A 24135-nucleotide genomic window follows, 5' to 3' on the forward strand; every position below is an offset into this window, starting at 1 on the left:
ATCTGCCTAACTTCTGAAGAGCAGGCAACTGAATCATCATGGAACACATCCAGTTCTCTTCTGAGCACCTACAGGGTAATCAGGATCCATTGGTCCAATGCTTTCCCATGAGTAAAGTTGTTGCTGTTGTAGGTTTTCCCTTTGTTCAGCTTACTTCTGTGCTGCTAGTACATACTTGTTGAAAATGTGACCCTGTGGTTTTGCAATATAAATGTAACAGTCTGTTACTTAAATTTCGTTTAATTATGACACAAAGAAAAGTCGTCTTAGCTAATTATTTTGAGATTACGTGCTCTGAAATAGAGAGAGGTTTAGAGAGACACAGTGCTTCAGTGGCCAAAAATAAATAAGCTGTGAAAAGAGGGACCTTATTAGAATTGTTGTTTTTCATCACTGTGCTCCATTACATTATGTCAAAATCAAATTGCATTAGGCTAGCAGAGCACCAGCAGACATGCACATCCAATGAAGGCTTTCCAAAGCATGCTCCCATTTTATTATGTGCATTGTAGGCAGTACTTAAATATTTAACTGAGTACAAATTCCACTTAGAAGCATTTTAAAAATAACTGTTGATACATTCTTTTTCACACTTTTAACAGCAGAATAAGCCTGAGGCTTTGGGTGAGGAGAGGAGACAGCTACCCAAAGTGCTCAATTTTTCAACTATGCTGAACAAGTAAGAATCAGCAAGAATTCAGTGCAAAATCCTTTGTGCTAAGTCCTTGGGACCATTAAAGACTGTTAACGAGCTTGAGAAAGTTAAATGTAAGCAGCTAATTCAGGATCAGACCTTCAGATACAGGTATAACTTTTTTTCGAAACCCAAACACATATATTTTGATTTGCATGGTAGCACATTTATGTGTTTGTAAGATAAGGATGAATAGTTCTCTTCCTTTTTATTTATAACCTATCTGAAAAGATGTCTGCATACTCGTGCAAATGTACAAGTTGTAAGAGGTATTCTTGGCTTTGATATTTGCCAGCCTGCCTGTCAGAGCAGTACAGTCTGTAATGTAACTGCTGGATCTGCTGTAAACTGGAGCCAGAGAGCCATGAGTTTGTTTTTCTTTCATGGATTAATCTCTTGGGTTATGTTTTGTTCTTAGCCACTGAGATGCACTGTGTTCCACCAGTTAAGGCTACATTGAAAGTCCCCCATGTAGTCAGCCTCCCACTGTGCCTGAAACACCTGCACACTTGTAAATTTGACGCAGTCTTTGTTCCAAGTCACTACTCTGCCAAGGCTATGATTATAAAAAATAAAAAAGCTCAAAAAATCAGTTTACCTTATGCAAAGAAACATCTTTGCATAAAATGAAGCATCCCATTAACATTTTGGCAGTGGAAGCATTAGGTATCCATGTTTAGACTTCTGCACATGCATGCTAGTTTCACAGCCTGAGCAAGGAAGTGACCAATATCTGCCTCAGTTCTGCTCCTAGTCAGTAAAACTCACATCCCCCCCATGTGTTTCTGTTGTATTCAGTGTACTTGTGGCACTCTGGCATCTATCTATTCATCACAAAACAGAGATCCATAATTGTCCCTCCTACCCTGTAGTGGTGGGCCATTCAAGCAATGTCAGACTTCCTCTTGCTAACTGCCTCTGGCAGTCTAGGCAGCTCACTGGCATGGCTCTAACATGGGAAGTGAAAGGTGCTCCACCACTCTTACACCAGTAAATGCAGGCATTTACTGTGGAGTAGAAGGAAATGCAGTAGAAGGCATTGAAAGAGAGCTACAGACCAGAGATGTCATTTCCTGAGCAAGGTCAAGGACTAGCAGCAATTATGTAGACAGTGGCTCCCACTATCACTCTGAGACAAGTGAGTTTTGTGAAGTGCCTAACCTAAGAAGAGGTTAAACATGAAGTACTTAAACCTGGAGCTCTAAGACAGACATCTGACCTGGAGAGAATGAGAGTTCACATGCAGCTCAAAAAGTGTATCCTTCTGACGCCTAACACTTTTCTCCTCAGCATGCTGCAGTTGTGTTTCCAACTTTAGTAGTACCTATGGTATTCTTCTGTGTCTCACCTTCAGCCTTGAGACATCTCTCCCATATAAAAGCCGCAAAACCTTGTCTCATCTACAAGTGGCTCAATTCATCTCTATAAACTATTATCCACCTCTTTCAACAGAATAACACAAGGATGAAGCTGTAAGCATAGCATAGCCCTTTCAGCAAATTCATTATTCTCGTCACACCTCTGTGTGGGAAGCTGGGGTGCAGCAGTGTGGAATGTCGTGTAGAAATGACATGTTTCCTGTCTTGCCTTCCAAACCGCTCTTTTTTTATCTTGAACTGCTAAAAACAGATGCTAAGGATGCCTCTTGAAGTGATGACTTTGCTATGGTCAAAGAGCAATTATTAGTTCATGTCAGCATGATGCCAGACACTGCTAAAAGTTAAAATCCAGCCTTTCTCTAATGTCAGTTTATTCTGAAGCACATGAACATCTGTAATAGAGAAACATTTCCCCATGAAACATTTTCCTATGAATCCTGGCATTTTACTTCTCTACACTTCAATTATTCTTGACTAAGAAATGCAACAGGAGAATTCCAGCGGCTACCCAGTGGAATAAACAACAGCCTTTATAAATGCAAAGACAATAAATAAGCAAGGTGATAAGAGCTGGGTATCTGTCAATTTAAATGGCATTCAGCATGTGAACTTTTAATTGAGATGAAGCATTGTGGCACAATGTATTCCATTTATTACTTTCCATTGACTTTCACGTGACCTATTTTTGTATCTCATGACAGGTTCATCCCTCTGAGAACTTCACAGGCAAAATGATATTTTCCTTTTCTGTCTGCTCAATTGTGGTCTCAGTTTGAAGCATTTATTAACATTCACTGCTAAAAGAAATAATGCCAAAGGCACGAAAGATTGCCTCATACCCCTCCTCCTGTTATTTAATTTTCCTCCTGTTTCTTAACCTTACTTATCTTTTGCTCTGGAAAAAGTATTTGGTGATCAATCTTCATGGTTTCCTTTTTTGGCCAATTAAAAAGAACAGGAACCAAGAAACATCAGCAACTGTTGTTAATGTTAGTCCTTAAAAAAATTGCAGGCATATGTTAAAGAAGTGATTAGTAATTATGAATCCCAGTCACCAACTTTTGGATTCATACAAATATTTTTATCTACAGCTTCTCTCTGTGTTTATTTGCTTTCTATCAAGGCGACAAGAATGTAATTTCAGTGGGTTTGGCTGTAAATACATATTTCTGATAACTCTTACTTGTTCGGTGAATATCATCTTCCTGAAGTAAGTAGGGATTCTGCTATGGGCTCTGCTTGGATTAGCTCAGTTGATCAGAGCATGGTGCTAATATAACCAAGGTTGTGGGTCTGATCACTGTATGGGCCATTCACTTAAGAGCTGGACTCAATGATCCTTGTGGGTGCCTTCCAACTCAGAATGTACTGTGATAAAAGATCTTCTGGTTTCAGCTAAATAATGGTTACTCTATACCTTTGTATTTCAAAAGCAAAATGATTTCAAGTCCTGCTTAAAAAACTAGTGGTATAATAACAGAGAGTTCATGAATGTGTTAGGTCTCGGGGACACTACTGTCCAGATAAAATGTTTGGAGACCACTAGAATCCAATGCATACCAGCTAGGCAGTGTCAGGGTAAGGATCTATATATCCATTAGGAAAAGGGAAAAACAAAGATCTTTCCTTTCTAACCCATATACCCAAATCCAATATTGAAGGCCTTTGGGAACAGTGTCATTTTAAAAGCTAATTTTGAAGAAGTGGGGACTAAATATTTTTAGGATGTTCATACTAGTCTACAGAATTTATAGGATAAATTGTTACATAAGTTACGTTTCTTGTGTGAAATAAGTATCTGTTAAGAAAAAACGACACTAGATTATATTCTAAAAATATTGGAGAAAGTTTGATACATGCAAAATCAAAATGATCATTTATGTAGTAGGAATATAGTAACTATTTACTTTTGAGAGTGGTACCTGGAATGTATAAATGCAGATTTGGCTAAACATAAAAATAATTTCTAGTGTATTCTCAATTAGTGTATTATCAATTATCAAATTATCTGATTATGCTGAACTTGTTCAACTATTTTATGGTTTGTTAAAATTCAGTAAAGCTTATTTAAATCTCTTCCAGTGTCCCATCCAAAATAGTGCACATTCTTTAAGCAGCATCCCTTCTACACAAACCTGAGGTTACTGTAAATTTTTATCCAGATGCTCATTAAGAGACAAACAGGCTGTTTACCTTTGGTCAAATAGTTCCCAAGAGCTAACATGAGGATTAACACTGGTATGTCAAATACTGCAGAGTGAATTCCAAGCCTCCAACATGCTCTGCATGAAAGATTATCTGCATCCTCTGTAACCTTTTAATCTGCAGCCCAGGAAGTCATCAATTTAAATTCCTGTATTGAAATAAACCAACAAATACTGACATTCATTTGCTCTCTGATTTATATTTATATTTATATTTACTTAGCCTTTGTTTTCTGAAAATCTCCTTTTCTTGCTATGTAATATAGCAGTTCTTGAGATCATAAAGTCATACACAATTTTCTTACTCCAACGACTTCATTTGGTTTTGTTGCAGGATAACTTATTTCATCCTGAGTTGTAAAAGGAAAAGAACTGCATATTACCATTTTGATTTATTGAGAAGAGAGTTAGAGCCTAACAGGTTAGTTTCTGTCTCCACAGTAGAGCATATGATAAGATCTTGTTAGTAAAAATGCAGGACCTTCATCTCTCATAGGTGGTTAGAAGTGCTGTGGGAATAGAGCACCCATTACATGGACAAAGTGTATTCTGCAGCCAGGAGCAAATGGGAGCTTGATTTGCTGTATTGTCAAGGCTGAGAGAGTGGTATTAAGAATGATCCTGTGGTTAGAAGCTGGTGGTCCATGAAAATAGCAAAATATTCAGTTTTCAGGAAAAAAATGGTTTCAAGTTTAATGATTTCTCATGGATATTTTTGCTCCTCTGAGGAATGTAACCCCTTCCCCAAGAATGCAACATCCACAACATCCCATTAGATCATACCTAGATCTAAAGGTTATTTAGAAAATTAAAGAGGAAGCATGGACTGTGATGCGTGTTTCAAGGCTGCTTGCTTGTCAGGTGCTAGAATACATGAAGGAGATAATTGGAATGGTGTCTAATTGAGATGGTCATGGAAGCATTGCTGAAGGTGACTGGATTGTACCAGCAATTTTTTTTTAGTTTACTGCCTACAGACTTTACTAAATGCTACCAGTCTCAAACATGAAAGCAGCAGCTACTACTTTATCAAGGTTGTTGCTTAATTCTTTTTAAATGGCAAAAAAAAAAAAAAAATAAATCACAGCCCTTTCTTCTAGCATAACAGTCTGAGCAGGCATTTATGCAAGTTTTGCTTTTGAGTTTGTTATTTAATAATAATTTGTTAACTGCAAGGCAAACAAAACTGAAGTGAGATCGTAGAGGCATGGAACCCTGAATGTTATTTCATACTGATACATTGCATTATTGCATGCATTGATAGGAGTTACACATTAATTGTTCCCTTATGTTTGGCTCATGTTCTATGCAGCTTAGGATATAATTTTGCAGAAAATTTAAGTTCCTAAATAAATGTGCTCATTATTCCAATTTATTTAGCTATACTTAACAAACATCTACCTAAATTGTGAAGTAAAGTACGAGACAAGTGCAGTGGCACTCTGATTAAATAACTAGTGAGTTCTCACTTGCTACCATTAACATATTTGTAATTAATGAACAAAATTTCATCTTCCCACCTTCTCCAATTGACTTACAGAGTTGACTTGAAAGCACCATTAAAAATCAAGTCTTCTTCACAGGAGTCCTACAAATCCTTCTGTTTTGTCACTACGTCTCACACATTCCCACTTCAAGTACTATCTGTAGCTATCACTCTATGTCAACAATGCACACTTTCTCACCAGGTGCAAAAAGCATGACTATTCATGTTCTTTATTTTAATTATGCCTTGCTCTTGTAGTTACTCTGCCTCAGGTATCTTAAGTATTAATCACTTCACAGTCACTTGTGCTAACGTGAGCTTGGCTATCCATTTACCTTGCTATCATCAACAAACCAAAATGCGCTGATTACATATTTGAAAGCAGACTGGCTCACTAGTTTTTCGCTGTGACACTGTAAATTTTTTTCAAATGTGTACCAATCAATCTCATTCTTCAGTTCATTTCCTCTCCTCGGACATCTTTCACTGTATTAACTTGTCTGGTAGGCACACAATTAAAAATATTCTTTATAAACTCACTTGTAGCCTCTCTGGAGCAGCTTTTTATTTTATCTCCAGACTCATTTTACCTTGTCGTATCATGTTTTCTTCTTTTGGAAATAACAGTAATTCCCTCTTTTATTCACTGAAATATTGCTAGGAAGCCTTCAGTTTGTACTCTTTTTCCATAACACAGGGATTCTAAGATGGTTAAGTTTAGGAAAGAGCAGAAAGAGACTTTCCTGAGCTATTTAAGCTGTTGCAACTTGCTAACAGCATTAGAAGTAGGCAGAACATGAGCCAGCAGTGTGTCCAGGTGGCCAAGAAGGCCAATCCTGACCCTGTATCAGCAACAGCGTGGCCACCAGGACTAGGGCAGTGACTGTCCCCCTGGACTTGACACTGGTGAGACTGCATATCAAGTACCATGTTCAGCTGTGGCCCCTCACTACAAGACATGGAGCTACTGGAGCACGTCCAGAGAAGGGCAACAGAGCTGGTGAAGGGTCTGGAGCACAAGTCATTTGAAGAGCAGCCAAGGGAGGTGGAGGTGTTTAGCCCAGAGAAAAGGGAGGACCTCATTACTCTCTACAACTCCCCGAAAGGAGGTTGTAGCCAGGTGGAGGTCAGCCTCTTCTAGCAGGCAGCGAGTGACAGAACAAGAGGAAATGGCCTCAAGTTGTACCAGGGGATGTTTAGATTTGATATTAGGAAACATATCTTCACAGAAAGGGTTGTCAAGCATTGGAGCAGGCTGCCCAGGGAAGTGGTTGAGTCACCAAACCTGGAGGTTTGTAAAAGATGTGTAGATGTGGCACTTGAGAACATGGTTTAGTGATGGATTTGGCAGTGCTGGGTTAAGGGTTGGACTCAATGATCTTAGATATTTTCCAAACTTAGCAATTTTATGGTTCTGTGCACTCATTACTGTGTTAACATTAGCTAACAGTACTCTAGGCATCGCTATGCTACCATTTCTCTAGCTTTTTATTTGCTGCTCGACTTCTTAACAGGATATATTTTTTCAGCTCTCTGGAAACCTTCTATACCTAACAACGTGCCTCAATATTTCTGCTAGGTCAAGAAGATAGCGTTGCACTTCAAGAAAAAAATGAACACTTAAATGTCTGTTGGGGGATAGCAATGACAATAAGAAGAAGTCTACAACACATGGTCTTCAAAGAAAGACCAAGTGAATTGGTATTACTGAGAGTAAGAAACAGAAGACTGAAAAGAGTTGCATTAACAGTCTTCAAGTACATAAAAGGCTCCTTCAGAAAGAAAAAGGATGATGCATTCTCTGTCCATGGCAATTAGGTAGAGAAATACTGAGCTAAAGTTGCAGCAAGAAGATTTGCTCTAAGTCCTATGGGACGTTGGCATACATAAGAAATTAATTATCATGTGCTCTGTATTGGCTCAGCCATTCTAGCCAGGTTCTTTAGGGTTTGCAGGCTGGTTCTGTGAAACAAGTTACTATATCAGTTATTTTTTGTTATTTCAACTCTAAAAGTTCTTTGACCTTTTAATTAAATTATGGCCCTGTTTTATTAGGTGTCCCCTAAGCACAAAAACAGTCCCTGCCCTGAAGTGACAACTCAGAGTATTAAAAAACATTATCATTGATTTTTTGCTTTGCAGTAGGACTTAAAAAATGCCAGGCATGGCTTTAACTCCTCTGTGCAAGACAGAGTATACATACCTGACTATACATACCATACCACAGCTATCCAAGAGTATTATAGCTAAAAGGCCACCTGCTCTGCAATGATATAGAATAAGGTCTTTTTAGGTTCTCAAGCAACCATTGCCCAAGATAGTACTTGCAATAATTAGTGATCCTATTTTAGGCTCTGTTTTCCATAAAACTTTAAATTAATTAATTTTTCACTTTTACTTTGGAGGGCCCTGTGAAAAATAATTTGGTTACAACATATCCATGCAACAAGAATAAGTTTTCACTCTGTTACCACTCAGAATGGAAAAGATGCAAAATATAGAACTATACAAAGTCACTCATAATTTAAGTAGCTTCTGAAGATACTTCTTACCATTTCTTGAAATCTGTTTTGTTATATTTCAGCTAAGCGTTGAAGACCCACAGTGAAAATTGTTCATTTGTTTAAAGGGAGACAATCAAGATAAGTCTTTTATTTTTGTAAATAAGGAAATATACTGTATACATGATTGAACAAGATTACCAAGTGTTTTAGTAAGAAACTGAGTGAAGAGTAATATTAAGTCATCATTGTTCAGATATCATCATCAAGCTTTCCACTTTTACAGCATCTCTCATTTAAATCTTAGAATGCTGAAAAAATATTCAAGAAGCCCTGCAAGAGTATGTCTCCCATACAACAGAGACAGCAAATGTATTCTTAGACTTGAAGAGATCTTGTAAAGACACACAGAATTTCTTACTGATGTTGAAGGAGTGAGGAACACTCATGGAGAAGTGAAGAACACAAGATCCAATAAGGACCCTTTTTGCTTGTATTCTTAACTCCCATTGTTCTGATTTTTCTTTCTGAAATATGGTTGCTGTTCTACTAATGTATGAAACTCTATATGAAACATGTAACTCTTTCTATCCAACTTGGTGGAGAGGATTTGTAATTTCCTATATAAATGTAGGAAATAAATGAAATTTTTTCCAAAGTCAAAGCGATTTGTTAGGTAGCAGCATAAAAATGTATTTGCCATGAGGAGAAGTGCTACTTATACAAAGTTTCATATTGGAAAAGATAAAAATGTCTTTGGAATATGGAATAATTTTTTTCCCCACTTCAGGTTGTTATTATATAATACACTCCCAAATGTCTGCTGGTCCAGAATAATCAATGTCTTAAGAACAAGTTTTAAGGCTCCTTTTGCCAAATATGGATGCATTTAAATTCTGCAGACCTTGAAATACATGGGCTGTATTTACAATACATATGCTATATGCAAAAGATTTAGTGAGGAAATAACAGGAAATAACAACTTCATTTATTCTTTGAAGGCAACTCATTTTAGCAGTAAATCTGTTTTTGTATGACTGATGTTGAAATTAACTAGTGCTAAAACAGAAATACATGTCATTTACTCCTGGTATTAACTCAGTTTGATTTTAGAATGGGGTGAATGCTTGATTTTTTTAGGTTGTTAACTGCAACAGAGAAGTACTTAATGAGCAAAAAACCATATAAATATATATATATGCTTCTAGATTTCGATTTTGTGCTAGTTTGACTGCAGTTGCTATGAAAGTGCTGACTCAACTCCAAAGATTTTTATTTTGTCCTTGCCTTTATAAGGTATCCATATTGATATAGAAGAGTTTGTCATGGGCCTTCACATCAGGATAGAAACTATTCATTCCATTTGTAGATAACACAGCACTAAGAGGGACCACAAAAAAATTAGAGAGAAGATAAGAATTTGGAAAGATCATGACAAAACACAAGTTCCCATGAAAAAGCGGAATAAGAATGAGGACATTCTACTCTTACACAAGAAGAATCACCTCCATAGGCACAGAAAATCTGGTTAGTTAAAAAAGGACCTGGCAGATCTAGTAGATCGCACAGTGTACATAAGGCAACAGTTGCAAAAAAAAGGAAGATGCTCTAGTGCAGTGTACAAGGAGCCAGCCTTGGAAGGCACATCAGCCACTCTTTCTGATCTACTCAACATTCAGTAGTTCCAAAATGGAGTAGTGTGCCAAATCTGAGCACAACTATTCTGAAAGATGGACAAGTTGAAGTCAGTCCAGTGAAGAACAGTAAGGATAATAATAAGTTTGAAAACATAGGGGGATATGTTTTGGATAGGGGAGGAGAGGGGAGCAGAGGGAGGAGAGAGGAGAGGGGAGGGTATATAAACTGGGCGTTGGAAAAAATTTCCAGCACTAAAGGGTATGAAGCACTGTAAATCAACTACCTAATCTTATCATGGAATTGCTTCTTTTGGAAGTTTTAAAGAATTGTTAGACATCCATCAGGAGTCTTGTACACAGAATGGATCCTACTCAGGGTCTGGGAGATGGAGTAGGACTCTACTGAGGCTGGTTTTGTTTCTTTTCGATGATTCAGGATGTCATTGTACCCGAATGGTCCTATAGGCTCTTCATTGCAGTGATGGATTTATATTATGGCAAACATTTTCAAATGTAGGTATTTAATCTTAGGCATATATGTAGTGACATTCTCATCACTCACATGCATGACTTAATTCTCTGAAGTTCTGAAGGTGTACAGCCTGTTTTTAAGTTTTGCACATGCTATAGGTATAGAAGAACATAAATATCAACATGGCTTCATGCACCAGTGCAGATTCCTGGGTCTCTAAATTAGGCAGTGATAGGATAATCTGAAAGAGATCTTCTTCTAATACCCAGTAGCTAAGGTTGGCTTGAACTCCAAAATATGCAGTTTAGTGTTTCTTCCAGCTTCTGTATTAATAGCAATAATTTAAACTCCAGATGGTATTGTTGTCCTTTTAAATGTTCAGTCATTTTTTATATTATTTTTTGAACTGTAACTGCAGTCTCCACAGTTCAATTGCATGTGGTGTGAAAAATAATTCTGTAATATCTTTTTAGAAGTGTCCAGAAGAACTGGTGGATATTTTTGCTGCTGTTGTTAACATCAACATGTCTTAAAATATTCCAGCTGTCATGAAAATCTCTCAGGTGCAGACTGAATTTTCTGGAAACAAGCAGCCCCATCCTAGAACAGCCAGTAAGCCAGAGGTTAACATGGTTATCTAAATTAACACTGAGTGAAAACAGGGGTCTTTTAATTCCCAGATGTGTTTCATAATTGCTTGCAGTCCATTTAAAAACCAACAGCAGATGTTCCATAGTGCACTGCATCCTCATTATGCTAGAGATAGCTTCTATACCTTGGCATCTGAGGAACTGGGTTGGAGTATGTGAAGTGAAAGCTTGGTTCTTTGCTGCAAGACACAAGCTAAAAATGAATTTTCTATTTCCTAGATGAGCACCTGAGCATTCAAAATCTTAACATTTCTAGATGGCTTACTCTGTTAAATGTTGCCCTCTTTTCCCTGTCAAAAGAATTATGAAATACAAAATCATGTGAGAAAATTCAAGTACAGATTTTGGGGTTTTTGTTTTTGTTTTCTCCTTTAGGAACAAAAAATTGTTTTTGAAATCAATAAATGCAATTGTTTTGCCTGTCAGTGGTAGGAAAAGGTACGCCAATCCAGAGAATACTGCAGACTCTGTTTTATGGTAAGTTTCTGTACTGTTGTTCATTCCCTATTCCCATTTCTTTGTGTTTTTTTCCTTTCTCTTCTCTGGCCTTTCCTTGTATGAAGATGGGAAGCCACAATCTTCCATGCAACCTGTCAGCAAGTCCCCTCCTCAAAGGCTTGAGTTTACCAGTGTCAGGAGGGTAAGCAGTCCACTTCTCCCCACCCTCCCCTATATATTAGTTTGCATTTAGGAGAACTGAAGTTTGTTTGCCACCTTGCCATCTACCGGAAGGCCCAGGCTGGAGTACTTTTGACTTTTGTTTCCATCCTGTGTAGGTACAAGGGTACCATTACTAGCAGATATTGAAGAGATGTGGTAGCTTCCCCCCCCCCATCCTCAACTCCCTTCTCGCAATAATCACATAAGCAGGTTTTAAGAGATAAATGTCATCTGTTTGTTCTCGTGAGAGGCTAGGAAAAGCACTCGTGTGATCTGTTGAGTAGCTGAGATATAAAGGTGCAGTACAGCTGGAGGGAAGTGGTGTGAGTGTTCTTGTCACCCGACCTGCATTTTATGATTCTCAACACCCAACATATGCCTAACACATTGAGCTCTGCTGTCAGGCTGTCTCCCTTTCAAATGGAAAAATATGACCCCACTCATGAGCACTGCTCTCTGAAATTCCAACCTCAGAGTGATGAAATCCCTTTTGTTCTCTTCTAGGACTTTTCTCAAAGGGATATTAAAGCCTCTGCACTAAAACAGTTTTGGAAACCTTAGTTCCGCTTTTAGAATGCCTTTTTCTCCTATGCCTGACTACTTTCATTAAAGTGTCAGGCAGGTTGGGAAAGGCCACTTGTGCAATCAGAACAGGGGTAACTCTCAACAAAATGGTTTGGTCTGGCCCAAGCTCACCAAGATGCTGTAGCAACTCTCATAAATCTGATGTTATTGGCTGTCCTTTGCTAGAATTATGTGGTTCATACCATCATCCCTTGTCACTGGAGAGTTCAGAAGAGTGCTTTATCATTTTGTAAAACATTAACATAAGCCTATTAGAATGCAAAAGCATCACATTAATATGGAGTAAATCACCTAGTCTGGAGCCTTTAAGGCAGGCTGTGAATTATTCAATACCATGATAGATTTAGCCAGCACAACACAGCACGCCTCTGATTAGCCCCAGGATAAATTTTGAGAGGTCGTTAAGATCAATATATTCCTTTAAATGTATCTTCTCTGTTTGAGTGTATGTGAAAGTGGAAAAACAAGAAAAAAGAAAAAGAAAACTTAAGACAATCAAAGAGATTTCAGTCTTACAGGTTATAATAAAACATGGCTGATACCAGACCCAGCTGAAATAGCCTGGAGGCAAAACCACCTCTTGTGTTGTCCTGCTTACAGCAACAATTAGGAGAATGGAGTTTCCAGTAAGAAACATGAGCATGAACCCCCGATAACTGAGTGGCAGACACTGTTTGTCAAATACCAGGTAAATAAACAAACCTGATTCCAGTAGAGCTGTTTCAAACAAAATGGAAAGCAAACACAATTTCAGCAATATCCAACCATCACTAACCCATGCACATAAATCCATTTCGTATTTGTAAAGAAAAAAAACCCATACAAACAAAATATACAAAATAGGGTATTTGTATGCTCATTTAATTGCTGTTTTTCTTCTTTAATTGTAGATTATGTCAAGTACTGTCTTTCAGTCTCTAATTAGAAATATCACCAATCAGGGTGAGCATTCGGTCCTGTTTATCTGACCAGGAGATGGCATTATGATCAATTTTGTCTTTATATTGCCTGTTCTGTTTGCTTCTAGCACAGAAAGGAGTGCTGTACCCACAATTGCGTTTGATAAAGCATAGGACCCTCTTGCTGCTGCATGTGTAATCAACTCCTGCTATTAGGGTTTCTCTGGGAGCTGACAAATGAGTAGCATATGTAATTTCTACATTAGGATACCTGTATACTCCCAACTGTGCTTTGAAGTAGATTGGGGCAGGCTTACTATCCAATAACAAATGCAGTTCCTAGACAGCACAGTGGTAAGTACCAACCTTATGAAACTTAGGTGGCCTATAGTTGTTTGTAAATGTTCTGAATCCTGTCCATCGTCAAAGGGGAATATCTTTATAGAGTTCAAGAGCATGTTCCTAGTGTTTGTGCATTGGAGGTTATCACATGAAGATCCATTGCAGAGTGTTTAAATTCCTTTTAGGATGGTACTTGTGCACTACTCAGTTCAATGCACAGAAGTGAGATCCTTCTAACAGCTCCTTTTCTGCCCTCCTGCATGTAGAAGTGTAGTATTGCTAAGTCATATATTGATTTTTAAATTGCTAGTGGACTGAATGTATGTAATGCTTCTACATAGATTTCCTGAAGTAACTTTAACATACAGATATATATTGAAAGGTGAGGATGAATAGAGTATATGTGTTAAAGAAAGCCTGTTCTTTGATTTGGACCCACCCCTCTGGCACTTCTTTCCAAAAGAATTAAGGAAGACAGTGAAACTGCTAAACTACTAAGCAAATTTTAATACTTACCATTTTGAAATAGATTTCACATAAACACCTATTTTCTCATGTTTTCTTCTTCTCCCTCTGCTCACTTCCAGAGCTCTATAGCAAAGCACATTTCTCAGTAGAGCTCCTCCTCCAAAACACTTGTATCTTTTTTTCATGCCGTTGCTCTAAATTTTCTAGTAGCCACAAAGTTCTCTGTAATGCCTTTCTGTGAACCTTCACAGACACTGTTTGCATCTGTTACAGTGCCATGAAACCTGCAAGAAGGCAGCCCTGAAAGATTTTCAGATAATTCTAACTGTGCTCCTGAGACACTGGAACAACATGACTGACTTTTTATGGCATAAATTACAGAAGTGACATGAAAATAGATGAGTTTATTAAAACAGAGTGAATCATCGATGACATTTAAGTCTGATTAAGTCAAGCTACCCAGCTTAATGATTTTGTTCCAGAGGAGGTAACTATTTGGGGATTCGTAATGTTTAACACAGATCTTCTGAAATAGGGTATTGTACCTAGGGGTGCCATTATCAGGGTCTGTAATAGCAAATGTTTTCACTTAAACTGCTGTGCCAAGTAAAATCACAGTGAAATTTATCCCAGCCATTTGATAATCCTATCCCAAAATGTTGTCATGGTTGAATAAACAGCTGGGGATGAGAGCAGGGCAAAGGATATTCACAACGGGAAAGTAAGTCTATTTTTAGCCTGAAATAAGATGATTAAAGCCAAAGAAGGTGGTTGTCCTCCTCACCTTATGAGAGTGCCCTATAGTTTTCTGTTCAAAGAATATGGAAGTGAATAATTAATTTTAGTCTCACTACCAAAATCACCCCAAATTAAGGGGAAAGCTGCTAGATGCTGGCCCTCCCAGCAATGTATTTCCCATATTTCAAAATATAAGTTCCTGTTAAATGTTCACCAGTGCTCTGGTTGGCTTTTCTTAATTCTCTACTGGACTGCAGGATTTCTGTCTCTGCACAACCAAGACACATTTGTAGTTAATTTTGATTTACAATCTTTGCCCACAGCTTAATAGTTCAAGACTATTTTGTTGTGTAAACTAGATATTGCTCCTCTGACATAACTGCTGTTGAACAGAAAACCTTCCTTGAAATTAAGCCTTAGACTCCTTCCTTTAGCACTATGATGACTGGTTGCTTGCTGTTCAGGCACTTAATTAGAAAATGCTGTTTATTTCTTCCACAGAGTGTGTTTAAATAGCCCTGTTATCACTGATGGCATGCAAAGCTCAAAGGGGCCAGTACAAGCCCATATGCCATATCTGCACCTTCTGGGACTTGCAGAAGTCACATCTTCATCTACATATTGGATGGATAGATTACATATAGAGGTTTTTTTTTCCCCTGCTATTCTGCAGTCAGGACAAGGTTGCTACTTGGCAACATGAAAGTTCTTGACACAGATGCTGTGGAGGGAGTTTGGGGGTTTGTTTTCTAATTTTTTGGGTGGGTTTTGCTGATGGCACTAAACATAGAAGAAAGCAAAACTATAGATCTCAGCACTTTAAATGTTTTTTGATGACTGCATAGAGCAAGAACTATGTCCCTTTGCAAGTCTTTGGCTTACTGAAGTGCTTCTTTGAGTCCTCTTGATAAACATATAGCAAGGTGGTATGAAGGCATTAAATGCTCTCTGGCAAGGCTCTCTTGTAACAATAGATTTCTGTGTAGAGTGATTGGGCATGTTTAGGTTCCTCAGTTCAAATATTTACAATCTGTCATAATGACTGCAGGGAGTTACAATTCAGAGAGTGGACAAAACACACATGCATTTTTGCATGTCATTTTATGTGCAATGTTATCATCTTCCCTATTTTTATTTGAACAGTATCAGTGTCTTAAATTACCCCTTCTTACTACAGATGAGTTGCAAGAAGCAATAGGCACTGGACTCCAAAATATGAAGTGATGTACTCAGAATGTTACAAATATTATGTTCTTATTAGGCAATAGTGACCTGTGTACAAAACCAAAACAGAAAAAAAAAACCAAACCAAAATCTGTGAAATAGACAAAACAATCCCACGTGCAGATAAATAAATAATTCCTAAACCCAGATTCATTTCACTACATCTGCAGTACGCGAGTACAGCTATCACATTTCTTGCTTCATGGAGAGTTGTCATCTGCTGTGTCCTTTATTCACTGTAAAATTGCACTGGATCTGCCAAAGCATACATGCAATATTAAACACCACAGGCAATGGATTCATGCACAGCAAATGTTATGTAAACTGTTGAGATAATTTTAAGTCCCAATTTATGTCACTGAACAGATCTTCTGTGTTTGTTTCTCCAGCTAACTTAACACTCGCACAGTTCATTTATTGTTTCAATTGGGAACTTAGGAACTAGTCCGTTTCTAAAGTCAGGAGGGCATTCCTAAATGGACCTCACTCAGAAGAATGGACATTTATTTAATTGCAGTGCATATAATTTACTTATTATATGGCCTGTAAATGCAGCCCCAATGCTAGATTTTTTTTCCCACATAGAGAAACATACAGTGAAGGGTAATCTTCTAGCTTGATAGTCCAAGAGAGAGGTATAGCCGTGAGTGGTTAATATAGAAATAGCCAGACTTGTTTACACAGAGAACTATTCTGGCCAACTGCCATGAATCCAAGCACTACACTTGATTTGTATAAATGTTTGCATAGCCTTATAATCTAGAATAATTTTTGCTGATATTAACAACTTCATTGCAAGTGGAAATAAAGGTATTAATACCAGTGCAATAAAAAGCTGCATGTTATTTGTTTTCCTTTCCTTGTAGACACAGCAGCTGTTTGTTTTTTCATTGGGAGTGCTTAGCTTCACATTTCCCTTTACATCTAGCAAGCTGCATACCTGAGACACTAGTTGTCTGCATGGCTTTAAAGGCCATAGGATGGCATCAGATACTGTGATCTGGCTTTTTCCTTGCATTTTCATGCAAGTTCTGTCATCACTTAAAAATGCTGTGTAAAGAAAGAAGTTGCAGCACTCTTCAGGATTCATGCTGCAAGGACTAGACTAGTCGTCATGTTCAGAAAATCAAATGATAATACAGGTCTCTAGTCCACTATCCTGTTCCAAGCAGGGCCAGCTGAGGGATCAGGTCAGGTTGCTCAGGGTTTTAACCAGTTGAGTGTTGGAAAACTTCAAGACTGGAGACTTCGAAGCCTCTGTGAGCAACGGGTTGCCCTTTTTGATTGTCTCCATGAGGAAAAAAGCTTTTCCTTATAGCCAGTCTGAAACTCTCTTGTTTCAGTTTATGCCCGTTGCCTCTTGTCCTCCCATCATACACCACTGTGAAGAGCCTGGGTTTAATGTCCTTGATAACCTCCTTTAGTTGGTTTCCTGACCATCCATGCATGTAGCCAGCCAGGTACTATGGTATTTTATGGGTCAAGTCCTCTCAAGTAATCCACATTTTCTGCTGTTAGTTTTTCCTCTTTAATCCTTTTTCCTAAACAATGAAGCCTGGGAAGTCTTATTTGAGAGGACTGAGGCAAAGAAGCTACTGAGTAATTCAGCCACGTTTGGGCTTACTGTCACACACCCCATGTAACAATGGTCCACAGTTTCGCTGTTTGTTCTTTTCATACTAAGGGCTCTTGTTGCCCTTGATACCCCTTACAGGTATCAACTTTGGGTAAGCTGTCCCTGCTTTCACCTCCTGTGTATTTCACATTGAAGTTTCATCTCAAGTTCCCTGCTTAGCAAGTTCATAAAGAATCTGCTTGTTTTCCTGAATATCAGGGAAACAGTATGAGGAGCAGCTGAGGTCACTTGGTCTATTCAGCCTGGAGAAGAGGAGACTGAAGGGAGACCTCATTGCAGTCTACAACTTCCTCAGGATGGGAAGAGGAGGGGCAGACACTGCTCTCTTCTCTGTGGTGACCAGTGACAGGACCCAAGGGAATAGCCTGAAGTTGTGTGTTCAATATTAGAAAAAGGTTCTTCACCCAGAGGGTGGCTGGGCACTGGAACAGGTGCCCCAGGGAAGTCATCCCAGCCCCAAGCCTGACAGAGTTCAGGAAGTGTTTGGATGATACTCTCAGGCACATGGTGCGACTCTTGGGGATGGTCCTGTGCAGGGCTAAGCGTTGGACTCGATGATCCTTGTGGGTCTTTTCCAACTCAGCCTATTCTGTGATTCTGAATCATTCGTGCACTTGGAAGATGCTGTCCTTGAAGACCTGCCAGATTGACAGAGATCCTTGACTCTTCAGAACTGCCTCCCATCAGAACCCGCTTACGGTCCCCTGAATGAAGTCTGCTCACCTAAGGTCCACATGAATACTCTGCTGCTGTCCTTCCTCACACCTATCAGGGTCTTGAATTTCACTATTCCATGGCCACTACTACCAAAGCTACTATTGATTACCATATCTCTAGTTAGTTCTTCTTTGTTAGTGACTAGCAGATCCAGCTGCGTGTCACTTTTGGTTGGCCCATGCTATATTGGTATCAAAAAGGTGCCTTTGGTTACATAGACTCATTTTGCTGGGAGACTGCGTCAAACTCTTTTGTCGCTTGCAGTCAACTTACAGGCAAGTGCCTAAAGCACTCAGGTTTACTGAAACAATCCTTCCTTCCTTCCTTCCCTCCTTCCTTCCAAGGTTCTTCTGAGTTATAGTACTCTGATGTAACTTGGCTCTAGTTGAGTAGATATTTAGCAGTCAGATCTGTACATCTACATCCTAATGAATCCTGCTAGACCTAAACTACATCTGTGACCAGCTGTACACACCAGCCTCCTCTGTTTGGATGCCTTACTGACCCCCTTAATCCGAAGACAGATGCAGCCAATAGTCATCCTTATTATATAGAGTATGCTGGTTAGATTCCAAGGGCAGAAACTTGGAGGAAGTATATAAGGTTTTTCCAGCTTTGAAAAAGGAAGTATGATTGTCATCCAGACAGAACATCCTCTGTATCTGACTCTGAGGAGCATCCTTTTTCAAGGGTGTCATCCTCTGCCATTGCTTGCAGTGCCCTCTGTGGAGAAGACAAAGCTCAGACTAATCCCTGAACTCCAGGATGGTAGAGAGTCCTCTTGCAAGGTCTTGGCATCATCTGTAGAAGATGGTGGGCCTCTTAAACTCAGGAAAAGATTTCTAGAACTTTCTACACCCACCAACAGATTTCCCTGACTTTCCAATAGCTCATGCACCTTTACCTACAAGAAATTAAACATGGCGTTTTAATTCTCTTTAATTCGAAAAAGCAGAGTTACTGCAGAGTGCCACTGGAAAGCTGTTTTGTACTGCATGACAAAGATATGATGGATGTGCCCTCTTTCATATAAAATCAAAAGCAGATATTTATTTTTACTTCTAAGTGAGTAGGAAAAAAGGTGATACTGTTTGAAGTTATACTTGGAGCAGCTAATGTGAACTGCATAAATATGACTCCCTTCTTCCCTTTAATGCCAATCCATCTACTTGATCTTGCCTCCTAGATATTCATATTTCCTTTATATGTTCCTTAATAGCCTTTGGGTCAAAAGTTCATATTCGGAGAACTCTCCATGATTAAAAGATATGTAATTATTTTGTACAGTCCAGTGTTGGTTGTTAGGCATTTGGGAAAATCCCTCATTTTTGTAAAGAGTATACAGCAAACTCCACGTTCCTCAGTAAAGGTTATATACATCTTTATTTGCTGTCTCATACTGCTCTGTATTTTAAGACAAAAGAGCAATGAGTTTATGTTCAAAACTGACTTAAGTTTGGTATATAAAGTGAGAATGCTATGTGTGGAAATAAAAAGGAAAATTGTGTGGTAAAATGAAAAGGTCTAACTCTTAACCTTTTTAAGCAACTTACCAGTATTTTTTTTTCCCTTTTCTAACTGTTCTGGGGAAAAGTAGTATTTATCCTTCTCTGATAATCAGAGAAACAAGGATACGGTAGTTCTGCCCAGGGACAAAAAGAGTGTATTTCTCTTGTGTTTTGAAGGCAGATGCATGCTCACTTTACGCACACTGCAAGAATGCTAGAAGTTGTATAGATTCGGTAGTGGGGCACTGAACTCAGGGTATGTCCTGCTGAGAAACTTCTTGGAGCTTCTACTTGTCTTGGAGCAAGAAGAGTGAGCTCCTACTTGCTTGCAGAATACCATGTAGAAATCAACAGTCAAATGAAAACTCTGGGATTTATTATGGTTCTCAGACTACTAATAAACTTTTCTTTTTCCCTCTCTGCAGCAGCTGGGTATTGCAGGTTGGTCTCCCACACTGCCATTGAAGAACAAGAGTGAAAGGCCAAACAAGGGAGGAGTTCATCACATAGAGGTGAATATATACATAAACATATACAGCTCTATATACATACATAGTAGGACCTACATAAGTGGTGTGTCCAGTCCTGCATCTCCATATTAGCCCATGATACAAACCTATCTTTTGACACTGACAGCCAACTGAGGTCTCTGAAGATGGCAGGTACAAATTAAGGACTGCAACAAGCAACGAACATTCGATGTCTCTGGCAGAGAGTTACCACAGGGAACAGGAAACCAACAGGGAAGAGAAGCTAACTTTTAGCGTTGATCTGAAGTGTATCCTCTGATGCGAAACAATATATATGCAAACCTTCTCCCTCTGATCTTCTTATTGCACAACCTAGTAATTTGTAAGTAAAGGAGTTACTAGAACACTTACTGATATAGTTAAGCTAACCTTCATCTTTTCTGAAAGCAAATCCCAGTGCCCTGTTTCAGTTCACTCTGTGTCAAAACTAACCTTGGAGTTGCTGAAGCGAGAGAATTCTGTAAAGGACTAGGATAAATACTGATAAAACTGGCATTTCTGGAAAGAAAAAGGAGTAATTGCCCATTACTTTGGGCAGTAAAGTATAAATCCTTTCTTTATCCTCCACTGTGATAGTCCTATTAAAATGGAGTCACTTCACTACATGTAAGTATTGCATGTGATCTATTTCTAGAATAATGAAGAGATCTCAGATATTCATCTCATCCTTAGGATCTTACATACAGATTAATCTATCTTTGAACAAATGCTTTCTAAATAGTATGGAATGCCCTTGGGGCAGAAGGGAGAGAGTGAAAATGTTCATAAAACTGAAGAAGAGAGGCAGCTATTGCATGATTAATTATTTATTTTTATTTATTTATTATTATTATACATTTATGTAATATTTCTCTACGTCAACCACATGATCTGGAGAGAGAAGGAACTGAAAACTACTACATAGAGGGACATTCCTCTTTAATATACATATTCCTTAAAATTTGTCACTGGAGATAAAGGTCCTGTACAGTAAATCTGAATTTACAGATTCTTGCTTTTGCAGACTCCTTAGAAGTAATCCACGTCTCCTCATGGGTTCCAGAAACCACAGGCTGAAGTAGCTGAGACTATAACTGCTGGGTCCCACACTTGTTGATTTCAGCCAAGGTGGCATCTGCTAAGTACTGCCCTGTAGATTACTTCAAAGAAGTCTTTTGCATCATCAAATAAAGAGTTAATCCAAACAAATGCATGAACTTGTCTTTTGATTGCATCTAGTACTGATGCTTAGTTACTGTGAGCAAGTGCTGACTCTTGTCAAAGTCTGCAAAATGGAAAGGAAGAGATGAACCATGCAGCCTCTCAGCTAGGATACCAGAAAACAATATATTTAGCCTTATCTCTTGCTTTGTAGGCTGGCTTATTTTTCAATACTTTCCCTTTTTTTTTTTTTTTAACACAGAGTTGCATCCATGTGGCATCATCTTCTTTACCAAGAATCCTGAGCATGTTTGAGCATCAGAGATGTTATCCTTTGCCAAGAAAGTGATCTGAATATAGATGCCCAATTGTCCCTTATCTGAATGTTCATTATTGAAATTTTCAGTGGTCACCAGCCATTGCTCTTTCAGTGCTCCTTGTACCTTCCTCTTTCCTTGTCCTTTCACATACACTCTCTAAGCTATGGACATGTTTAGTGTCCTTGCAGCTCCTGGTTTCCTTACCACCTGTTCCTTCTTTTGCTTTCACAGGTGCTCAAGTTAATTTTTTAGTTCCACTTTGTAATTCTCTCCTTTTTACTTGAGTGATGTACACTCAACCACAGGTCATATCTTACTTCTGTTTCTTCCACAACAGAATGTCTTGAAAGGGCATTCAGGAGCCAGAGGGACTGACTGTACTGAGTTATTTCCAAGAGACTTTTCAAATCTTTCTCAAGCAGAAGTCCCACTGCTCCCATCAAGTCCCTCTTTGAGACTTTAATTTCCTTCCCTAAGCTGCCTTGTTGCCATTCTTCCTCCAAGTGTCACAAGTGTTACTGACTTCAAGAAGATGGAAAGGCTCTGTCACAAGCTTTTACCATCAACTTACCTTCTTTTCTCCTAATAGCTTTTCTTCCTGGTCCTTTTCTCATCTGTTTCCTTTCCCGGTGATATGTGACAGCATGACTGAACTACTTCCTTCCCCTCCTGCATCCATCTGGTGGCTTCTTCTATTTATGTCCTTAACGTATTTTAGTGTTTCATGTCCTTAAACACATACAAGTAATACCATAATAATCATACTCTATTTTGAGTATCATTCATTCGATGATAACCTCTGACCTTTCCTCACCTTCTACATGCTCTCATTTTTCCCTACTGCGCTGTCAGATCCTACAACCACCTTCTTCTGCCTGACAGAGAGCAAAATCAAAAAACAAATCATGTTTTTGTTTCACTGAATCCTCTGTCTTTCTCTTCCAAAATCAGATGCTTCATCCCAACACTTTACCAAGCCAAATCTCTGTCTTTGGTTCCTTTTGTGTAGTCATCAGTGCCAACCCTAGTGCTCTCTTCACTTTCCTTCACTCTTGTTGGCTGCTATGTTATCTCCCAGCACATGGGTATCTCATTTTTCTCATTCAAATTCTTCCTCAAAGCACTTTTCACTAGAGTCATTGTCGCTAGCCTGCCCTCACCATTCTGTTATTATTTACAGGCCCTTTAATGATAAGAGAAAAAGTAGAAAGCAAAACCAAAACCAACAAGAACATTGTAAGTTGTCGCCTTCTCTGCGTCTTCAAAAGAGTCTTTTGACATCTGTTGTTCTCCAGGATAAAGTAGGACAGTGTTTGCCTTGTAGAGCACCACAAACACTACTGGTGTCTAACAAATGTTGTTAATAACTGTAACTGGTCCTTTCTTCTAAGCAGTCACTTGGAATTGTCTATGTTAAGGGGTTGTATAATCAGGCTGCTGTCTCAAGGGGCCTGCTGCCAGTATCTCTATGTCCCTTGTGAGCAGCAGAGCATAACTATGTATTAATAATGAGCTATGAGATGCTTGAGATTTTCATCTCCTTGCTAATGAGAAAAAGCCAAAGTAAATGTATGTAAGAGATCCTTGTCTGAAGTGAAGACAAGATGACATTTTCCTGCAGTTCTAAAATTCTCTTTAGACTCTGTGTGTGTATTGTCTAAGAAGCTGCTGTGGCAATACCCTGTCAAAGTGGATGAGAAACAAAGGGGTCACTTATGTGGGACATGAATACTATTTCCTGAGGTATTCATACTGTTAATGGGAACCACAGTTATTCTCTTGCTGGCTGGGATTCTGCTAACAGTTTCAGCAGAAGGGGAGTTTGGTCTGCACTTCCCATTTCAAGAGTTGGTCAAGAAAGATATAAAGACCTATGAAAAATGTGTCTCCAGTGCTGAACAAAATGGGTTACAGGGAGTAATTTTAGTAAATTAAGTAATTTTCATAAAAGTGTTTTCATCTGTAAGAGAGACCAGATCATTCAGGGGTTTCCCTCTTCCAGCATAAACTGGAGATTAGGTCCTTGTTTTGCGTCTGAATTCCATGGCAGAAAAATGTTTGACCAGACTTCAACTCAATGAGGATTTTTAAATGGCTTGCAAAAATAGCTCCCCACACCAGATTATAGTATGTAACAGCAGCAGCTCCTGGGTGTACTTCAGAATACTAGTGTCATAGCAATGTGACAACCTGTTATGGTGGAATACAGACACAATAGGATCAAATAAACTTTCAGCAAGGAGGGAACACTTTCAAAGAGTCTCTGAAAGTCCATTTGTGCTACACTAAAATCTTTGTTCTTTAGTAAGAATACTGTTAAATAACAAAACTCCCTTTATCTTAAA

The sequence above is a fragment of the Pipra filicauda genome, unplaced genomic scaffold (assembly GCF_003945595.2).
Source record: "Pipra filicauda isolate LSUMZ 115617 unplaced genomic scaffold, ASM394559v2 scaffold49_size4853605_pilon, whole genome shotgun sequence".
Taxonomy (NCBI): Eukaryota; Metazoa; Chordata; class Aves; order Passeriformes; family Pipridae; genus Pipra; species Pipra filicauda.